Source organism: Camellia sinensis, chromosome 9 (assembly GCF_055761805.1).
Source record: "Camellia sinensis isolate YWXY chromosome 9, ASM5576180v1, whole genome shotgun sequence".
In the NCBI taxonomy this organism is placed as follows: domain Eukaryota; kingdom Viridiplantae; phylum Streptophyta; class Magnoliopsida; order Ericales; family Theaceae; genus Camellia; species Camellia sinensis.
Genome location: NC_138969.1, coordinates 112,392,692 through 112,413,969, shown reverse-complemented (window position 1 = coordinate 112,413,969; position 21,278 = coordinate 112,392,692).

The window sequence follows — 21,278 nt, the reverse complement described above, 5'->3', positions numbered from 1 at the left end:
ACAAATCAAGTAAAGAATGGTTTGGTAATGTAAAAGGAGTAAACAAGAAATGGACCGAGTAAAACATGCACAAGATAAGCATTTGTGTTGCATTGCATGTGTTTGGATCAAATGTTAATCCAAACACAAGAAATGTGGGACATTTCATACTCTAAGTCATGAAATGTGTCACATTTCTTGGTCGCCAACACCCTTGATCATGCATGACGGGGTGGAGGCTCTTTGTGTATTGTTTGTGCATTCACTAAGCTTGTACAAGCTCGGTTTTTGGGCCATCATGCATTTAGATGCTTGGTTGGTGGCTTGAAAGCCGAGTGCCACACTCCTTTGGGCTTGAGAAATGATGAGGAGTGTGGCAGTACACACATTTCCTTGCAAATACATTGTTGTGCCTCTGTTGTTTTCTGTTGCAATAAACCAGAAGTTTGGAAAAACAGGTGGCCGACCGGCCACTTAAGGTAGCTGACCAACCACTTTCACTAGCTAACCGGCCACTTTTCGTGGCCGACTGGCCACCAGTCCAGTTTTGGTGCAAAATGATCCTGTTTTGAGGCAAAAACAACATGAAATGTTGGTTCAATGTCCAGAAGTCACAGCGAATGCAAACAAAGGTAATTGACGGCAAAGCAATGGATTTCTGAGCGGACGCCAACCGAGCATGCATCTCTCTCTTGCCCGCGAGGCCGCTTTACTTGCTTTAATTATTTGGTTTGCACTCAGTTAACTTAGCGTAGCTAGTTTCAATTCGGTTTGTAATAATTAAGTAGCTTAGTTTAGCTATTTGTTTATTGTCCTATAATAATTATTAAGTAGTTTACTGGTTATTTGATTGGTTTGTAATAATTAGTCTAATTAGTTTAATTAGATTAGTTAAATTAGCTTAGCTTAGATTAGCTTAGCTTATCTTATTTATTCGGGCCCTCCTTCGAGAGGGCGCAATGTTGTAATAATGGTGCGTGTGTGTGTGCATGTCTTCCAACCCCACGTCTTTCTCCCTTTTATTTATCTGCTTTCGATGGTTAGATTAGGGATCATGTTTCAATTAGCAGACCTTATGTCTGCATGTCTGCATTCATTCATTTGTCTTGCATGCACTGAGGCTCGGCTCATCATTCAAACAGCATCGTATTTCAATACACTTATTTGAATACGTGTTTCAAAGCATGTTATCAAATTGTTGCATTCATATGCCATCTTAGACAGCTGAGCATATTTAATTGCATATTGCATGTGTTGCATTAGGCATCTAGCATAATTAGGAATCACGCATATTTCTAACTAGCTTTTGTTTTGGCTTGGAGTACACTGTAAGTTTTACGCTTTACCATACTTGCATAAGTGTGAGTGTTCCCATGTTAGCATACTTGCCATGAGGCTACGTGCTTACTTGCTAAACTGCCTAAATGCCTATGGGTGATGGCTTTGTTATTTGAATTGGAACAATTCGTTGATTGTGAGTTTTTAAGCCCACTTTGCAAAGTGGCAAATCATGTGTTAACCCACCTGAGGGTGGAAAATCCGCGCATTAACCCACTTGAGAGTGGCATTTTCAAACCATTTTCAAAAACAAACACGAGTTGATTTGTTCCAAGTCTTGCGACTTAGTCTATACTTGTATGTGTGCGTCACATAGTAAATTTTGCTAATAACTGGATAATAACACATGAGGTTTATAAAACAACATATTATTCTTAGTAGAGGCTGATCTTTGATCGGGCGAGCGGGGGTGCTCATTTCAGGACCTTTCCCTCTCATACCCAAGTTCCCAAGCCGAGGCAACTTAGGTGATCGTAGACACGTGGCCTTTGGCATGAGTCAGGATTTCCTAAATTTCCCAAAATAAAATATTTAGGTGGCAACTCTGTAATTTGGAAAAGTAGTCCAGTTTTTGCATTATTTGATCTAAAATCAATTTTTTAAATTGATTTTCCAGATTTAACTCTTCGATGTTTATCAGTCTCACATTTCACTTTGTGAGATTAGCTTCAGAACGATGACAGGAGTCCGAACTGTAGGAGACCAATTCGTGCCTCTCCGAAAGGGGGGCGTGCGAAGAAAGTCGAGTCTATAGTTTCTGGCGACTCTGCTGGGGATTTAGAGAACTTGACTCAAACTCATGGTATGTTGTTTTATTTACAGTTATATGTTTCTTTTCATTGCATTTGCATTGGTGCGCCTAAGTCACAGTGTTTGCCATCTGCTATTCCTGAACTGTTTGCTGGAGGCTTGCTTGCAAAAGCGTGCCATAAGGCTGACCGGTTGCGGGCTCTGCCACGATGGGAACACAAACCTTGGATCGGGATCACCGTTGAGGCACCTTTTTTGACCAATTGACCTAGTTGCATATCGGAAGCCGTAGAGACCAATCCAAACTAGGACAGGTTGCTCATCCGAATGTAGGTTGTTTGAAACCGCATGCGTGCGTAATGAAACCCTAGTCCCTAACGAAACTAGGACAGGGAAACCCTAACCCACTATAGGGGTGTTTTGGCTCTCACTTGCTTGCTGTTAGGGTGTGTCTCTACAAGAATGCATGTATCAGTTGCAAGTCTGGGTATCAGTCTGAGGACATCAGTATTTGAGGGTATCAGTTTTGAGGCAGAATGTTTGGGCGCAGAAATTAGTGTTTGATTACAGATTGTCCAACTTATGATTTCAATTGTGTGTTGTCTCTATCTAAACCGAGATGCTGTCCGTTTTCTAATTGTTGTTTCCTTTTTAACTTTTTTTTTTCTTTTTGCAAGGTAGTGTTTCACAATTACTTCCGACGAGGTAATTCCCCCCCAAGCACTCTGGACTCGAGTAAGGAGGCTTTATCAATTTGGGGATCTTGTGAGAGGATAACCCATGTTTGCTTCGCTTCCCCCGGTTACAAGACGAAGGAGAGTTCGGCACAATTCACCAGTGGTCAGCCACCTATGCTCAGTGAAAATCAATTTTCTGCTTCTACTTCAAAGGGTATACAGAGTCAGACAAATCAGTATCTTTCAGTCAGTATGGAAGAAATGATGCGTCAACTCCAGCAGACTATCGAGGCAATGCAGGAGGATGCTACTCACCAAGCGGACGTCATCGCTCGTCAAACTGAAGTTGTAGCCCAGCAGACTTAGTTAATTGCCAGGCTTCAATAGTAACAGCATCAACAACCACAAACAACATCATCTGCTTCACACCCGCCCCCACTAAGGGTTCCGATACCCGGGCAGATGGCTAATGTCCAGGATAATATGGACATCCCAACTGGGCCAGTCCTACCTTTGCCAGCAGGACCAGTCCTGCCTCAGACATCTAAAACATCAGCCTACCCAACAGACACGCCGTTCGAATTTGAGGTCGACCCAATTACTCTGAAAGTGAGCAAGCTCGAAAAGTTGTTCAAGCGAGCTCAGGGAGTTAACCTGATCCCGGACATAGAAGATGACTACACAGACTTGGCGGCGACATTGCCGGGCAGATTTAAAATGCCTCACATAGATTGCTTCGATGGCTCGGGCGATCATATGGTCTATTTGAGGCTCTTTTCAGATATTTTGTGGCCAATGGGCTTTACTAGAATGCAAAAACTATCCATTTTGGTCGGACCCTATCGGGTATTGCAGCCATCTGGTACGCCAAACTAGAAGATTTAGTGAAGAGGAATTGAGAGGAGATGGCCGAGGCCTTCATCGCTCAATATTCGTACCATACTCAAATCGAGGTCACGACTCGTGATCTCGAGGCAACCAAGCAAGAGCCGATGGAGGGCTTTTCTGACTTTGTTACCTGGTGGAGGGCTAAGGCCTCCATGATGACAACCAGGCCAGCCGAGAAAGACCAAATAAGGATGGTCGTGTGGAATTTGTAACCAAAGCTACTGCAGAAAATGATTGTCTTACCCCTCCCAACCTTTGCTGATCTTCACGAGATTGGGGTACAGTTAGAAGACGCTATGAAACAGGGTCTGATTGACCAGGAGAAGAAGCAGCCCAAGAGGGCGTTTATACGCAGTTCGAATGCAGCTATAAGTAGTAATGCAGCCGCAAGAACTTCTGACGTCAGGATGGTCACCACCACCCCAAAAACAGCAACACCCTTGACTAGTACATCCGGAACCACCCCACCACCCGTAAAATACCCACCTCGGGGCCAGAGGACCTTTACCCCACTTTATCTGTCTTTGTCTGCGGCCTTGAGGGTCCTGATTAAAAAAAGGCTCTGAAGCCCCTGGAACCTCATCCGTTGCCAAATCTCCTCCCTCCTATACACAACCCAGCCAAGTATTGTGCCTTCCATCAGGAGCATGGTGTAGACACCCCATTTTTGACCGTCCTCAAGACTTGGACGTCACCATTTCAACACTCGGTGATCATCCTTGTTTGTGTTCGTCTTGAGTTCCCAGAGGTCTCGGCTACGTGCCTTGCCTTAGGATCTCTCGACTCGACTGTTTTGTGTTTGGTTTTGCACCAAACACTTGTGTTTTTGCTTTGGAGGGCAGGGAATGGCTTGCTGGCCATCCCCACACTCCACCGGCCATGGCTTGAGGCCACCGGCTGTGTTTTGTTGCCATCGGCCAAATGTTTGGCCGACCGGCACTCTAGATGGTCGACCGGCTATCTATTTTGGTCAAATTGCATTTTTGGCCGGCCGAGCACTGTGCATCTGCTTTTGTAGATATTTTTATGCCAGTTGTGCAAGCTGGCATACACTTTGCTCCACTCCATACACGTGTATTGAGGGATCTCCCTCTTGACTAGCTTGTTTGGAAAGCTTTACAAGAGGGATTGTCTATAAGAGGGAGCCTCTTCTCCCTCCATTGGACAAAAAATTTTCATCTCTATATCTCTTTTTTTGCCTTGTGTGTGTGTTTAGTCTTACTATTGCACACAAACACCTAGTCCTACACCTTCTCTTGGTTGTTGAGGGACCAAAAGGCTGTTCTTGGTGTTTTTGGGTGGTTTTGAGCTTGAAGAAACTGCTGGAGCATCATTGTTGAAGAGGGTCAAGAAGGGTAACAACTTACTCCTTTTGTTCCCCATTCTTGCTTAGCCTTTTTTCCTACCTTGCACCTATTTTTGGGCTTAGTATATAACATATAAAAGTCTTGTTTTTACTTGCTTAAAATAGTTGTTTAAGGTTCCTTTGAGCTTTGGGGTTGTTTGACCCCTCATAGGCCTTGTTAGGCCCTATTTTTGTGCTATTTTGGTGAGCTTCGGGACCACCTTGTTTGGGCCTCCTCACCACTGAAATCTTGAGGGATTTCAGTGGTGTGGATGGTGGTTTAAGGTCCTAAGAAGGAGAGGGCCACCCCCTCTCCTTGTTGTCTTCAATAATGGCCATTTAAGCCTCATTAGTGAGCACCTTGTTTAAGTGTATGTTGGCCATGCCTTAACTGTGTTTTATGACTATCTTGCCATGATATAGCATTGTTGTGAGTTGGTTTAGGTACACCATGCTTGCTTAGCATACATGTCTTGTAATGCCATGAATTGCCTTAACATGCCTTGTGCTTTGAGCCTTGTTTCTAGCATGTTTTTGGCTTAGCTTTGTGAAGCTTTTATGCTTGTTTTAGCATGCTAAAGGTCTGGTTTTGGTCATTTGGATTGTCCATGCTTTGCTTCATATAGCTACCATGTAACCTCTCTTGTATGCCTTAAGCATTGACCCCTCTAGCATGCCATCCTTATAATGCATGCCATTTGTCCATGTTTGCATCCTCTTAAGTGTGCTTGAGAGTTGTTTCTATATGCCTAGGTGTTGGTCCTTGTGTGCATGCATGTTTGCATGTCATTTTGCCTTCATTCTTGAGCATATTGGCCACTGTTTTGGGCTTAGTATTGAGCTGCCGAAATTAGTTTAAGTCCATAGTTCGCATGTTGTTGCATGCTCACCTTGTGTGTTGTTGCATACTTGTCTGTTGTCACATGTTTAGGTTGTCTAACATGTTTGCTCCATGTGTTGTGGCATGATTGAATGAAGTCACATGCTTGCTTGCATGCTTGAACATCCCCATTGTGTTTGTCATACTTATTGGTTAGCATGATCGTCACATGCCTTGTATGCTTGTTCGCATTGCTCATGTGGCATACTAGCTCATACGTCTAGGTTGCATTGCATTGACATGCATGCCTAGCCTCTTGAATTGAGTATGATAGAGGTTGAGCTCCTTGCTTGTTTATGTGCATTTCATTTGAAATCGAAGTGCATAACTTGGTTTCTTGGGCCATCACGCATCGAAATGCGCGATTGGTGGTCCGAGAACCGAGAACTATGTCCCTTTGAGTCATGAACATGATAAGGGATGTGTTGGTGTACATATTTTCTTGGAATGCATTGCCATGCCTTGTTTTGCCCTCTGTTGCTGTCAAAACAGGATTCTGCAGGAAGATTTGGCCGGCCGGCCATCTTTACTGCCGACCGACCAACAATTGGTGGCCGATAGCTTAACAAGTGGCCGGTGATCTTTTCCTTTGGCCGGTGACCATTTCCCTTGGCTTGTGGTATCCCACAGGGTTCATAGAGTGCACCTTGGGAATTCTACAATGATCAGAGAAGGAAAACAGTGTGGACAGAGGCAACTTGTGCATGGCAGTGGACCTCCGAGCGGAACCGAGCACACATTGCATTGGGCCCTCTCCCCGAGGCTGTTTACTGTGTTATTAGATTAGTTAATTTGCTTAACTAGTTTAATTGGTCTGTAATATTTAATTAGCTTGTAGGTTAGTTAAATGTGTATTATTCTTTCGGTCACTCCGAGCGAGGGCAAATTTATAATAAGTGTGGGTACGTGTGTGCATGTCTTCCAACCCCCACTTCTTTCTCCCTTTTACTTACCTGCTTTGATGGTTAGTGCTAGGGCATATTTAATTTAGCATACCTTATGCTATGCATGAATGCTTCATTCATCAGTATTGCATGCATCGGGCTCGACGCATCATACTAACTGCATAGTATTTCAAATTTAACTTGAATATGTGCATCAAATGGTTGCATTTCACATGCCATCCTAGGATTAGCCGAGCCTATCCTAATTGCATTCTGTATGCGTTGCATTAGGCACTTAACATGGACTTGGATCATACATTGATTGCTAACGAGTTCTTTGTTTTGGCTTGGAGTACACTGTAAGTATTTTGTGCTTTAGCATCTTGCACGAGTGTGAATGTTGACATGACAGCATGCTTACCATGTGGCTAGATGCTTATGTGATATGAACTGCCTGAATGCCTGTGCGTGAAGGTTGGATTGCTTGAGTTGGAACAACTCATCAAAATCCATGTTTTAGCCTACTCGCGAGTAGCAAATTTCAAAACATTTTCCAAATAAACGGATATGCGATGCTTTGTTCCAAATTAGGCGATCTAGTCTATACTTGTTTTGCTGTGCGCATCACATAGTAATTCTAGCTAATTAACAGGAACAAGAACACATAACATTTTCAAAATTGGATATCATGGTTAGTAGAGGCCAATCTTTGGATCGGGCGAGAGGGGGTGCTCATAGCTAACCTTCCCCAATCGTACCCAAGTTCCCGAGCCGAGGCAAATTTGGTAATGACGGACACGTGGCCTTAGGCAAACGAGTTAGGGTTTCCTAAATTCCCTCATTAAAAAAAATATTTAGGTGGCGACTCTGTATCTGGCAAAGCAGTCCATGTTTGGCACTTCTTTTCTAAAAATCTGTTTTCTTAAAATGATTTGCCGGATTTGGACTCTTTGGTTCAGACTAAGAACTGTGACACAAAAGGGAGTCCGAACTGTGGTGGCATAAAGCCCGAGGGCCCGTGCACAGTTTCTGGCGACTCTGCTGGGGAGAATAGAGAACTTGACTTGAACTCATGATACCTTGTTTTGACTACACTTATGTGTTTCTTTGCATTGCATGTGCATTGGTGCGCCTAGGACACCGTGTTGGCCATCTGCTATTCCTAAATGGTTTGCCAGAGGCTTGCCTTGTCAAGGTATGACCATAAGGCTGACCGGTTGCGGGCTCTGCTAGTATGGGAACACAAACCCCGGTTTTTACCGGGGCACCCTTTTGACCATTCGACCTAGTGCATATTCGGAATCCGTAGTGACCATTCCAAACTAGGACAGGCTGCTTACCCGATTATAGGTTGTTTGAAACTGCTGCGTGCGTCGTGAAACCCTAGCTCTTGACAAAATAGGACAGGGAAACCCTACCCCAACATAGGGGTGTTTAGGCTCTCTTTTGCTTGCTATGTGCTTTTAGAGTGTATCTCTACAGGAACGCACATATCAGTTTACAAGTTTAAGTACCAGACCTGAGGGCATCAGTATCAGTATTTTGGGGAATCAGTTATACCTGCGGGTATCAGACTTAGTTTTGGGGCAGTGATTTTGGGGAACAGTGATCTGTAGTAGAGTACAGTTTTTCAGCTATGCTTGTGTCTGTTCTGTCTGGGCTGAAATGCTGCTAGTTTTCCCTTTTAGTTCAGAGATTTGGGTTCAGAGATTTGGTGTTCTTCTACGCTGAGGCAAGGCAGACGTCCGATCCGTCAATCACCGGTTGCATCATCTCCGTTCGGTTCAACGGACTTATGATGACCCAAAGTTCATAGGAAATCGTGGTTATGATAGCCACATTAGACCGAGGAATCACCTTGCAAAGTGAGACCAATGTTGAAATACCACATCCGCCCAGGTCACTTGCTGCGTGCCCGATCTGGGAACCCCAGATGTTTCAAGTTCGTGAACCCACCACGTTTGAGTTAATGGGAATGATCGGCGACCTCCAGAGATCTGTGGCCGATCCGGCCTATGGAATGTCGGCTTTGCCACCAGCTGCACCATATGCCAGGAATTTCATACCACAAGAGCCCCCACTACTGGGACGAATTGTGATCGAGCTCAGCCAGCCTGAAGCTGTCCCAAGCTATGGCAATGACATGTCAACAACAACTGGGTTCCGCTCTGATATAGCAACCCAAACCCCCGATCAGGCTGAGGCTAGAGGTAAGAATAAAGTGGGAACAAATGCTGATCCCGTTGAACAACTGCTGTGGGAAGTCGGGGCTTTGAAAGCCGGGGGAATGAATAAGCAGCAAGTGTTCGCAGTCATGACTAAAGTTGTGGATGATGCTTTCCCCACTCCAACCGAAGGCAGTTCAAGCCAGGCGGAAAATCGGGATAGGCCTCATCATGCCAAGACAGTTCCTTTCATTCCCAACCCTGCACCAGGAAAAGATCAGAAAGCCAAGGCAGTGCCTGCCGACCCTTTCGCTAGTGTGTCTAGCAAGAACCCTCAGACTTCGAAGTACCTGCCTCGAGGGCACAGAGTCTTTCACGCCCTCTACATGCCTTTGTCTAGGGCATTTCAAATTTTGGCTAAAAAGGGACATCTTAAACCCCTCAAGCCTCGGCCTCTCCCGAAGAATCTCCCTCTCTCACATGATGCTACCTTGTACTGCGCGTACCACCAACAGTCCGGCCACAGCACCGATGGTTGTTTCCGCCTTCGTCATGAAGTGCAAGATTTGATCGACAATGAGGTCATCCTCCCACCTACCTCAGCAAAGTCTGTCACTACTGAGCTATTGGACTTCGAGGATACTACAAGTTTGTGATCAGGGGTTAGACCACCTGCGGGCGGCACTCGGTGCATTTCGGATGTGGCGTCTGGCACGCACTTTTGAGCATCTGCGAATGCCAATTTTTGTGGTTTCTGACTTAGGTGTTGAGTCAGTTCGGTGGTCCTGTTTTGAGTCTGTCTCTTTGTTTTGAGTCAGTCTTTTTGCTTAAGGGTCAGTCTTGTCGCGTCGAGTCAGTCCCATTGTATAGAATGTCGGGTGATTTCGGGGTTGTTGCCTTGAACACCCTTTTCTTTTGTAATTACCCTTTTGCTTTCTTTTAAGTTTGTCTCTGCCGTGGAGCTAGTTGCAACCATGGAATCTGAATGAAACAGCTGCGACTATCATGTTTCCGTGCTTACTGCTATTTTGAGGTAGTTGTGCCAGAGGATTTGAATGGAATAGCAGTACATTCCACCTGCTCTCTTGTGCCCTAAAAATCATTGCATTGACCTAAGTTTTTCAAAACCTTTTTGAACACTGCGGTGAAAACAAAGGGGAAGGAATTCCTCAGGATTTGCAAAACTTTGATCAATTTGAGAGAAAGAGAGGCGTGCTAAGCCCTTAATGATTGAAATCATGCTTGTCAGCGTGAGTACTGAGAAGCACCCTGGCTTGATCCAGACTGGTTCCACACTATCTTCGGCGTGAGAAATTTGTCGCATCTTTAAAAACTTTCAAAAACAGAATGTTTTACGCGGTCCTGCGAAGACTTGTGTGGAATCACTCTTGAGATTGTGCAGCTTAGGATCGCTCTCAGCCTCAAGACTTAAGCCCTTGCTTTAAAACCTTGAACCATAATTTGGAGTGTTCAACGATCGACCATCAAGAGAGGCCTGCATGGCTAGATTGGAAGCAGCCCTCAAACAAAAGGCACCAAAGTCAGATCAAGAAGATTAGATCTCATCAGAAAAAACATGTGAACTAGAACAGAAGCACCCCTCCAACTAGGGAAAAAATGTTCGATGTGCTCGAAGAACCGAAGGTGGGTCCGTCAGCAAATCAATACAATGGTCATTTTCCTGGATTCAGATGACTTTAGGATCTCAAAGCCATTTGGCATGGACTTGTTACACTTTTACCCTTTGAGAGGCTCGCTGGGCCAAAAACCCGGAAGGGCGACCCAGGCAAAAGTTAGAGCAAGCGAAAATACAAAGCAAAAAAAAAGAAAAAAAAATGCAAAAGAAATGAAAAGAGAAAAATAGAAAAAAAAATGGAAAAAAAGGGAAAAGAAAAGAATTGAAAAAGGAAAGAAGAACAAAGCTCGCAAGGTCGAAAACCCGCGACGGGCGCCTAGGCAAAAGTTAGAGCCTAAAAAGTGAAGGTTAATACCCGAGTGTACCTTAACCGGAACTACGTAAGGCTTGTTTCCCATGTTTGGGATACGTAGGCAACTTTATCCTGAAGTCCAGCCCCCAACGCTTTTAAAGCAATTTAGTCCATGTAATGGTTTTGATCATCCTTGCCTTCTTTAAATTCGATAGTTCGGTTGTGACACCGTGAACCATGTAGGCTTGATTCCCATGTTTGGGATACGTAGGCAACTTCATCCTGAAGTCCAGCCACCAATGCTTTCAAAGTGACTATGTCCATATATTGGTTTTGACCATCTTCGTCTCCAAGAGTTCGGTCGTGATCACCAATGAGGACGGTTTACAAAATGCTGCGGTGTCATCCAGACAAGGGGCAACTTTCTGTTGCCGTGAGTCGCCATTCAAACCAGGGGCAACTTTCCGTTGCCGTGCAGCTCTTTCAAGCCAGGGGCAATTTTCCATTGCCTCCGATCCGAGGTTGCGCATCTCGAGAATAAGTTTCGTGCTAGTTGAGCATTGACCGTTTGCAAAAATAGTTTTTGAGAATTTTTACTGAGGTTGACCATTTTCTCAAAAATTATTCTATCTTTTCCAAAACTGGGCCATTTTCTTAGACCCAAGAAAAGAAAATTTTCAGTGCTCATAGCCTAACTCGCATGGTTTTCAAATCAAAAATCGAACCAGTATGTTAATCTAACTCTCATATTGGTCAAAACTGTTTTAGTAGAAAACCAAAACAAAAAAATGGTCAAAATGATGAATTAGGGGCACAGTTGAGTCAGGCTCCCTGTCTTTCCCCCGATTGTCAATACTTGCCAGAAGGGCACTCTATTCGCCAGAAGAAGACACAGCTGAAGCTGTCAGTAAAGGGCTGAAAGCTCTTAACAACCTCCAAGCAACGAGGTATCGAGCCAAGTGCGAAGCACAAATTGGAATGGATCAAGATACTCCATCCGGAACATCGACTAGACGTCCTGGGAGGAAATAGCCGCGAGCTAATAGTGTTGGGCGTGAACCCACAACTTCCTATTCATCTACTAACCACCCTAGGGAGGGATGGAAAATGAGAGATTAAAGAATGGAGAGGTGTAAGTCGAGAGAAAAGTGAGAAAAAGGGTTTTTTTTTAAAAAAAGAAAAAAAAAATTGAGCCTGAGAGCCAAGTGATGTGAGACTCACAAATGAGAAAGGGTGGAAAATAACGCCCGAAGGAACTGGCTCCTCGTGATTTAAGGTTTCTCATTTTTGTAAACACGTCGGTATGTCGTGTCTTTTGTTTTGTTTACCTCAACTTTTGTTTTGAGTCTTTTCCGAGCGTGTCTCGTTGTGATTAGGTCGTGTACTTTCTGTTTGAGTCTTTCTTACTGTGTTCCGTTGTAGGCTCAATACCCCGGTTTGAAAAACCCTTTTTCAATCTCAAAAAATTTTAATCATGTTATGTTCCGAGTGCTGTGCCATTCTCCACATTTATGCGAAGCAAAAGAAGAAAGGGAAAATTTGGGGCATCTGAGTGTGCTTCAACTTCAGCCGATTCTAACTTTGTATTCCGTCTTGTTAGATTGGACTGTTTGTTCAGGGTTTGCCGTGTGCAGAATAAACAGAATGGCATGTATGCAGATTAATTCCAAGCAGAGTATGGGCCGAGTGTTCAGACTAAGCAGTGGGTTGTATGAGTTGTTTTGTCGTTGGCCGGTTCGTTACCTGGTTATTACAATACAAATATTTGACTTTCAGATAGGAGATCAATTCCATTTACATTGTTATGTGATGTGATGTAATGTAATGTACCAAAATGTAACACTTTTTCAGATAAAAAGCTTTGTTTCATTTCATTATCTTTTTCAAGTACAAAGTTTTGGAAAAAACAAAACCTGCATGCGGCAGTACAAGGTACTCTGACCACCAGCAAAAAAAGAAAAGTACAAAAAAAAGAAGAAGACGAGCAGCAAAAATCTGGATCAATGTCAAGCGGCCTCAGGCCTAAGGGTCTGTCCTCGTCCACTTCCTGGACAAAAGTCCAGGAGCATCGTCATCAGCGCCGTCATCTGAGCCTGAGTCAGTGCCATCTCCGGTCTCCTCCTCAGATGACTCTGCCTCTGCCTCTGTCTCCGTCTCTGCCTCGGACTCATCGTCATCGGGGACTGGTGCCCGTGAGCTACTCCCAAATGAGTGCGCCCCGCTTTGGTGCGGGGGTATACTCTGTCATCTCGGGTAGGAGTGGAAGGTCCAACTGAAGCACCTCTTACAATTGGAAACTGGAAGGGAGGCTGAAAAGTACAAATGGCAAACGCATCAGTATGGTACAGAATGCAGTATATGAACACAGTGTGTGAATACTGTGAGCAGTGTATCAGTACAGAATGCAGTGTATGAATATAGTGTGTGAATACTGTAGGCAGTGTATCTATGCAGAATGCAGTGTATGAATACAGTGTGTGAATATTGTGAGCAGTGTATCAATGCACAATACAGTGTATGAATACAGTATGTGAATACCGTGAGCAGTGTATCAGTGCAGAATGCAGTGTATGAGTACAGTATATGAATGCCATGAGTAGTGGTGTGAACAGTGTGTGGGCTACAGTGTGTCAGAGGCCATGAGGGCTGTGCATCAAGGGTTGAGTTGTGCATCATATTATGTGAAGTAGTTTATGTATGGTTTGAGACCGTGGTCAGAAGAACATACCGGAATACTGTAAATGGCCAAAAGGTCGAGGCTCTGCTGATGCATCCCTATCACCAAAGCGGTCAACTCCGGGGACTGGCGAGTGTACTCGGAGGAAGCCTGCAAAAGTGTTAGAAGTCTCAGTATTCTATGGAATATCAAATGAATTGAAATGAAATGACTGTGCAGAATGCAAAATGCAGTAGTACATACCGGAGGCAAGCCATAGAACCCGACTAACTCATGATCAGCCGGAGGGGGAGCAATGGGGATCTGGTAAGTCGCCCCACCCCGCCCTCTGCACGTCATCGTCGTGGGCAGTGCTAGCCAACTAGCCCCGGCCCTCTCCGAGCTCCACTCCTGCTGCGGACCCGAGCCACACTCGGTGCTCCCGCTCTTGCCCCTGCTCTTGCTCCAGCTACCGGCGCCGCAGGCCTCTCTTTCTCAACTCGACGGCCACTGGTCAAAGGCCGCATGATATACGTCTAAACATACTCTGAGTAGTCACCTATGCCTCTGAAGCGTATCGCATCCCAGCCGATCGTGTAGTCGACCATCTGCTCAGGGGTGAACCTCTCGGTATCCCTCATATGCTCAGAAGGGTAAACCGGGACTATCTACTCTGGCAAACCCAGGGTCTGGCGTAGGAAATGCTCACCCAGGTACCAAGCCCGACAGACCGGCCCCTCCAGCAAGATCCTGAAGCGTGCAGTCTCCTCAGCACCAGAAAATCGCTCTCGCATCACTGTTGGCAATGGAGCCCAAGGCTGCCAGGTGATCTGTAACTGCAAGTTCTAAACATACCTCTGCGGGGGTGATGGTGTCGAAATAGCGGCGGAAGAATATGAACGTCTCCCGTGGTCTCCGCACACACCTCACATGGAAGCGTCAGGAGAATGGAACGCCAAGAGGGGTCTCCACGTCTGGCATTGGGGCGAGTCTCAAAAAGTAGGCGTAGACCCACAACTGCAGAGCAAATATCAGTATGCTTATCAGATAAAGCAAAATACAGAATAAAGCAAAAATTGCAGAACCGTGTATTATGCAGTGTATTGTGCAGAGTGTACAGTGTGTGCAGTGTACAGTCAGTGTAAAACAGAGTATATGTGTGCTGTGTGTGCAGTACATAGTCAGCGTGAAGCAGACCGCAGTGTGTGCAGTGTACAGAGTACAGAAAATGTAAAGCAAAAATGTAAAGCAAAAAAGAAGATGTGCCTCCCAAGCCCGCCAATAGCCACCGAGCAACTGCTCTCTGCAACGGGAGGCTGAGCTCATGTATCCGTACAACGTGGCCAGGGCAGCGCCACCCCAGTCGTAGCGCAGAATCCGTGTGACACCCACTAGCGCACTCAACAAACAGAGAGGCACGGTGTTTGCCGGATCGGCGAAAATGGTTGTCCCCAGCAGAAACGTGAGAAAGCAGTGGGTGTACTGCTCCACCTCCTCTTGGGTCATCGGTCCCTCCTCAGCCAAGGCTGGCTAAACCCTGAACTGGACCTCGAACCATGAGTATCTGACGAAATCGGAGCGTGCGAGAGGCGGCATCTTGCCCAGCAAGTAAATCTGAGCGGCCTCCCACTCGTCGATGTCGGTGTCGAAGGGGATCGGATCACCTCCTACCCCGATGCCGGTGAGCATCGAGAAGTCATAGGGAGTCATCGTCATATCTCCCGTAGCAGAGAAGTGGAAGGAGTCGGTGGCGTCCCACCGCCTCTCCACTAGAGCAGCAAGGAGAGGCCTGCTGACAGTGAGGCGCGAGAGTCCTCTGCAGAAGGCGCCGAAGCCGGCCTGGTCTACGATGTGGCGAACCGCATCTGGCAGCTCCATGTACCAGCCTCGAGCGGCAACGTTCCCATACCCCCGGAAGGCATGGGAATCTCCCTGTGTTCAAGCAAAATAGTTGCGAAGCAATATAAAATGTACAGTTTTGAAGAGCATTCAGAATTGGTGACAATGCAGCGTGTGTGCACGTTTTAAGTTCAAACAAATATCGGGTGTCGGTGTGCTCAAAGTGAACTACGACATATGATGTGTCAGTGATTCCAAGTGGTTCAGTACAGATACAGCATGTGTGCACGTTTTCAAGTTCAAACAAACATGGGGTGCCGTTGTGCTTACAGTGAACTACAACATGCGATGTGCCAGTGTGTTTGGGTGGTTCAGCGACAATACAGCGTGTGTGCATGTGTTCAGATTCAAACAAACATCAAGCGCAAGTGTGTTCACAGTCAACTACAGCATACAGTGTATCGGTGTATCCGGGCTAAGCAGTTAAAGAATCGAATCAACTATGGTAGTTAAGTGTTTTACATTGCAGAAAATGAAACGGGAAAGAATATAACTCAGAAGCGCCATATGATAGATATGACTCCGGCTCGCGCAGGAGAAGCTCTGGAGGCACCGTCCTGTCAAAACTCCGGAACTGGCGAAGTCCGTCAGGAGGCAGTATGTGAATCGCTGGCCGGTGGGTCGCCAGGTCGAACGGGCGGACGCTCAAGGGCAAGAGCTCGGCCTCGGGATCCATCTCATGATCTGGGGGAGTCCCGCCCCATTGAATATCGTCTGCCATCTCAGAGAAAGTGTGAAAATGGCCAGAAGAGAGAAAACTGGGCTAGAATACGAAAGGTCAACCGAAAAGTCAACCCCCGGGAGGGCAAAAAATGGCCGAAAAAGCCAGAATATGGAAAAGGCACGAAGATCAAGAGGAACTCAAGGGAAACAAACCCCAAGAGGCAGAAATCAAGAAACAGACACCGAAACGAAGTTTCGTTCGGTTCAAAACGTTCGAAACGCGAAGGTATTCGCGAATCAAACATCGAAATGAGCGCTAAAACCGAGGAAAACAGTGAATGGAAGAGAGAAAAATGCTCTAGAGAGAGAGGGGGAGGATTTTAGCACAAGCGGCAAGTACCAAAATAGGGTTTGGAGCCCTATTTTAAAAGACCGGAGGCCAAAAGACCAAACTGCCCCGAATCCGGCACTTTTGGTCGGTTGGCCACACTGTTGGCCGGTCGGCCAAATATTTGGCCGATGGAACCTTTTGATGGCCAATGGGCAGCCGGTGACCTCCTCTGGTGGCCGGTGAGCCTCCTACAACTTTGTTTGGGTAAGCTATGTGGTTTGGGGCCTTCATTACTCAAGACAGTGCAAGACAGTGCATTGCCGAAGCTCAACCGGCCTCCATTTTGACCTCAGACTGTGTCTTCTGTGTGCAGCACTTGAATATGTGCAAGGTGTATCCTTTTTGTATCCTTTTGTCCCTTTCAAGATTTGATAGTTGCCCCACACGCGTTTCTTTACAACGCTTTGATGTGAGCGCGCGTTGAGTTGTACATCATTATGCTCACATTGTCATACACCTCGCCACAGTCTAGCGAGACCTTAAACACGCACGGTCTGGCGAGACCTAAAACACACATGCTCTGGCGAGACCCTAAATACGCTCGGTCTAGGAGGCCTTAAAATCCGTCGGTCTACATTGTCATGCATGATCCTCGTCACGCGTTGCCATACGCACCTTACATGCGTTGTTATGCATCTTCTTCATTTACATTGTCATGCATTTCAAGCCGCGCATTGTCGCGCATTTCAAATTCACATGCATCATTTGCATTTCAAAAAAACAAAAAATATATGCATATGTCATGCACTGTAAATAGCATGCATTATCATGCATTTTCATGCATTTGCCATGCATCCACTGTATATAGTGCATATGTCATGCATTTTTATTGTAAATAATGCATATGTCATGCGTTCACTGTACATACATACATTCCATTGCATATTGTATATATTGTATTGTAGCTTGCATGCATTCATTGCATCACCTCCATTTATGGCTTGCGTCTTTCCATGATTAAGCTTGGTCTAGTATGTGCCCATATTTTTCACGTCAAAGCACAGTTATGATATTATTTGTACGCACCTATTCCACACTGGTATGTTGGTTATAGGGTGACGGCACCGTTTCTGTGTTAGACGCGACTTGTATGTGTCTATGCCTTTCCTAGGCAAAATACGGTTTGGCCGCAGGCCTTATCCACTACATCCATTGCATTCTCCCCGGCAGATCGCATTGTACATAGCATTCATTGTATATAATGCATTGTACTTACATACATTCCATTACATATTGTAAATATTGCATTGTAGTCTGCATGCATTCACTGCATCACCCCCTCCATCTATAGCTTGTGCCTTTCCATGTTGAGCTTGGTCTGGTATGTGCCCATATCTTTCACGTTGAAGCACAGTTATGATATTATGTGTACGTACCTATTCGACGCTGGTATGTTGGTTTGAGGGTGACGGCGTCGTATCTGTGTTAGACGCGGCTTGTATGTGTCCATGCCTTTCCTAGGCAAGATTTGGTTTGGCTGCATGCCATATCCATTGTATATATTACATTGTAGTGTAATTTTTGCATCCAGCATTAGGATCATTGGTCTTTCCTCAGCGGGACATTTCCCCACTTATGTCATTCCACCAAATTACTTGTTCTTGTGTCCGTCTACATCACTCATAGCTCTGCATGTGTACGCGCTTATTCCACGCTGGTATGTTGGTTTGAGGGTTGCGGCAGCTTTTCTTTGGTAGACGGACTTTGCATCCCCATCATCCTTTTGACATTTGTGTGGTTTTGAACCGCTTATGATTTGATCATGATTCAGTTGCATTGCATTTTCATTTGCATTATTATACATAGTTTTGTATATATCACATATCATTTTACATTCATTTTGCATGTTATGCATGTTGCTAACAATATTGTACTTCTTGAGTTTTCGTTCTCTTTCAGGCACGATATTGTATGTACGGTTCATTTGAAGCTGGTGCAACCAGATGAACCGCACAGGTATTGTATTCTCCGAGTGAGACATATTGAGAATTGCATAATTCTCTTACATCCTTTCTGCATTGTAGTGTAGTTGGATTTGTGTTTGCCAGCATAAAACTGTTGCATGTTATGCTTCGTTACAGCTTTCTTTGCATGATCATAAGTTATGCCCGGCTTCTTGCATTATCAGTTGCATTTTGCCCCTGCCTTCGGGCGCATATCTTTATTGTCTTGCATGCTTTGTCTAAGTCTTCGGCCTTGTCAAAAATGGGTTGTCTCTGGGGTTTGACACTCACTCCCGTCATTCTTATGACTTTCAAGTTTTGTCAAAGAGGGGCAACTGTAGACACCCCATTTTTGACCATCCTCAAGACTTGGACGTCACCGTTTGAACACTTGGTGATTATCCTTGTTTGTGTTCGTCTTGAGTTCCCGGAGGTCTCGGCTACGCACCTTGCCTCAGGATCTCTCAACTTGACTGTTTTGTGTTTGGTTTTGCACCAAACACTTGTGTTTTTGCTTTGGAGGCAGGGAATGGCTTGTTGGCCATCCCCGTACTCCATCGGCCATGGCTTGAGGCCACCGGCAGTCTTTTGTTGCCATCGGCCAAATGTTTGGCCGACCGGCACTCTAGATGGTCGACCGGCCATCTATTTTGGTCAAATTGCATTTTTGGCCAGCCGACCACTGTGCATTTGCTTTTGCAGATATTATTATGCCAGTTGTGCTAGCTGGCATACACTTTGCTCCCATCCATACACGTGTATGGAGGGATCTCCCTCCTGACTAGCTTGTTTAGAAAGCTTTACAAGAGGGATTGTCTATAAGAGGGAGCCTCTTCTCCCTCCAGTGGACAAAAAATTTTCAGAGGAGCTCTGAAATTGGGGTTTGAGTTTGTATCTATTCCATCTCTATATCTCTTTTTTGCCTTGTGTGTGTGTTTAGTCTTACTATTGCACACAGACACCTACTCCTACACCTTCTCTTGGTTGTTGAGGGATCAGAAGGCTGTTCTTGGTGTTTTTGGGTGGTTTTGTGCTCGAAGAAACTGCTGGAGCATCGTTGTTGAAGAGGGTCAACAAGGGTAAGAACTTACTCCTTTTGTTCCCCATTCTTGCTTAGCCTTTTTTCCTACCTTGCACCTATTTTTGAGCTTAGTATATAACATATAAAAGTCTTGTTTTTACTTGCTTAAAATAGTTGTTTAAGGTTCCTTTGAGCTCTGGGGTTGTTTGACAATTCATAGGCCTTGTTAGGCCCTATTTTTGTGCTATTTTGGTGAGCTCCGGGACCACCTTGTTTGGGCCTCCTCACCACTGAAATCTTGAGGGATTTCAGAGGTGAGGATGGTGGTTTAAGGTCCTAAGAAGGAGAGGGCCACCCCCTCTCCTTGTTGTCTTCAATAATGGCCATTTAAGCCTCATTATTGAGCACCCTGTTTAAGTGTATGTTGGCCATGCCTTAACTGTTTTTTATGACTATCTTGCCATGATATAGCATTGTTGTGAGTTGGTTTAGGTACACCATGCTTGCTTAGCATACATGTCTTGTAATGCCATGAATTGCCTTAACATGCCTTGTGCTTTGAGCCTTGTTTCTAGCATGTTTTTGGCATAGCTTTGTGAAGCTTTTATGCTTGTTTTAGCATGCTAAAGGTCTATTTTTGGTCATTTGGGTTGTCCATGCTTTGCTTCGTATGGCTACCATGTAACCTCTCTTGTATGCCTTAAGCATTGACCCCTGTAGCATGCCATCCTTGCATCATTTCAGTGGTTTAGAACCACTTGTTATGTCATTTCAGTCATCATGATATGCTTGTATGCTTGCATTTGATACCCCTTTCATGCTTTAAAAGGTTGGTGTTTCTTGCTCCATGTTTGTGCCATTGTGTATGCCTCTAGGATTAGATCATTTTGATGCCATCTAAGTGGTTTTTGCAGCTTAATTTTGCATGATTTAGGACTGTTTTAGTTCATTTTGGTCATTCGCTTCATATGTCATATGGCCATGGTTTAAGTCCTTGGGCTTGGTGGCATGCCTAGCTTGCATTGTAGATTGGTTTGACACCTTCTCTAACATGACTTTCAGAGCTTATAATGCATGCCATTTGTCCATGTTTGCATCCTCTTAAGTGTGCTTGAGAGTTGTTTCTATATGCCTAGGTGTTGGTCCTTGTGTGCATGCATGTTTGCATGTCATTTTGCCTTCATTCTTGAGCGTATTGGCCACTGTTTTGGGCTTAGTATAAGGCTGCCCAAATTAGTTTAAGTCCATAGTTTGCATGTTGTTGCACGCTCACCTTGTGTGTTGTTGCATACTTGTGCGTTGTCACATGTTTAGATTGTCTAACGTGTTTGCTCCATGTGTTGTGGCATGATTGAATAAAGTCACATGCTTGCTTGTATGCTTGAACATCCCCATTGTGTTTGGCATACTTATTGGTTAGCATGATCGTCATACTTATTGGTTAGCATGATCGTCACATGCCTTGTATGCTTGTTTGCATTCCTCATGTTGCATACTAGCTCATACGTCTACGTTGCATTGCATTGACATGCATGGCTAGCCTCTTGAATTGAGTATGATAGAGGTTGAGCTCCTTGCTTGTTTATGTGCATTTCATTTGAAATCGAAGTGCATAACTTGGTTTCTTGGGCCATCACGCATCGAAAAGCGCAATTGGTGGTCCGAGAACCGAGAACTATGTCCCTTTGAGTCATAAACATGATAAGGGATGTGTTGGTGCACATATTTGCTTGGAATGCATTGCCATGCCTTGTTTTGCCCTCTGCTGCTGTCAAAACAGGATTCTGCAGGAAGATTTGGCCGACCAGCCATCTTTACTGCCGACCGACCAACAATTGGTGGCCGATAGCTTAACAAGTGGCCGGTGATCA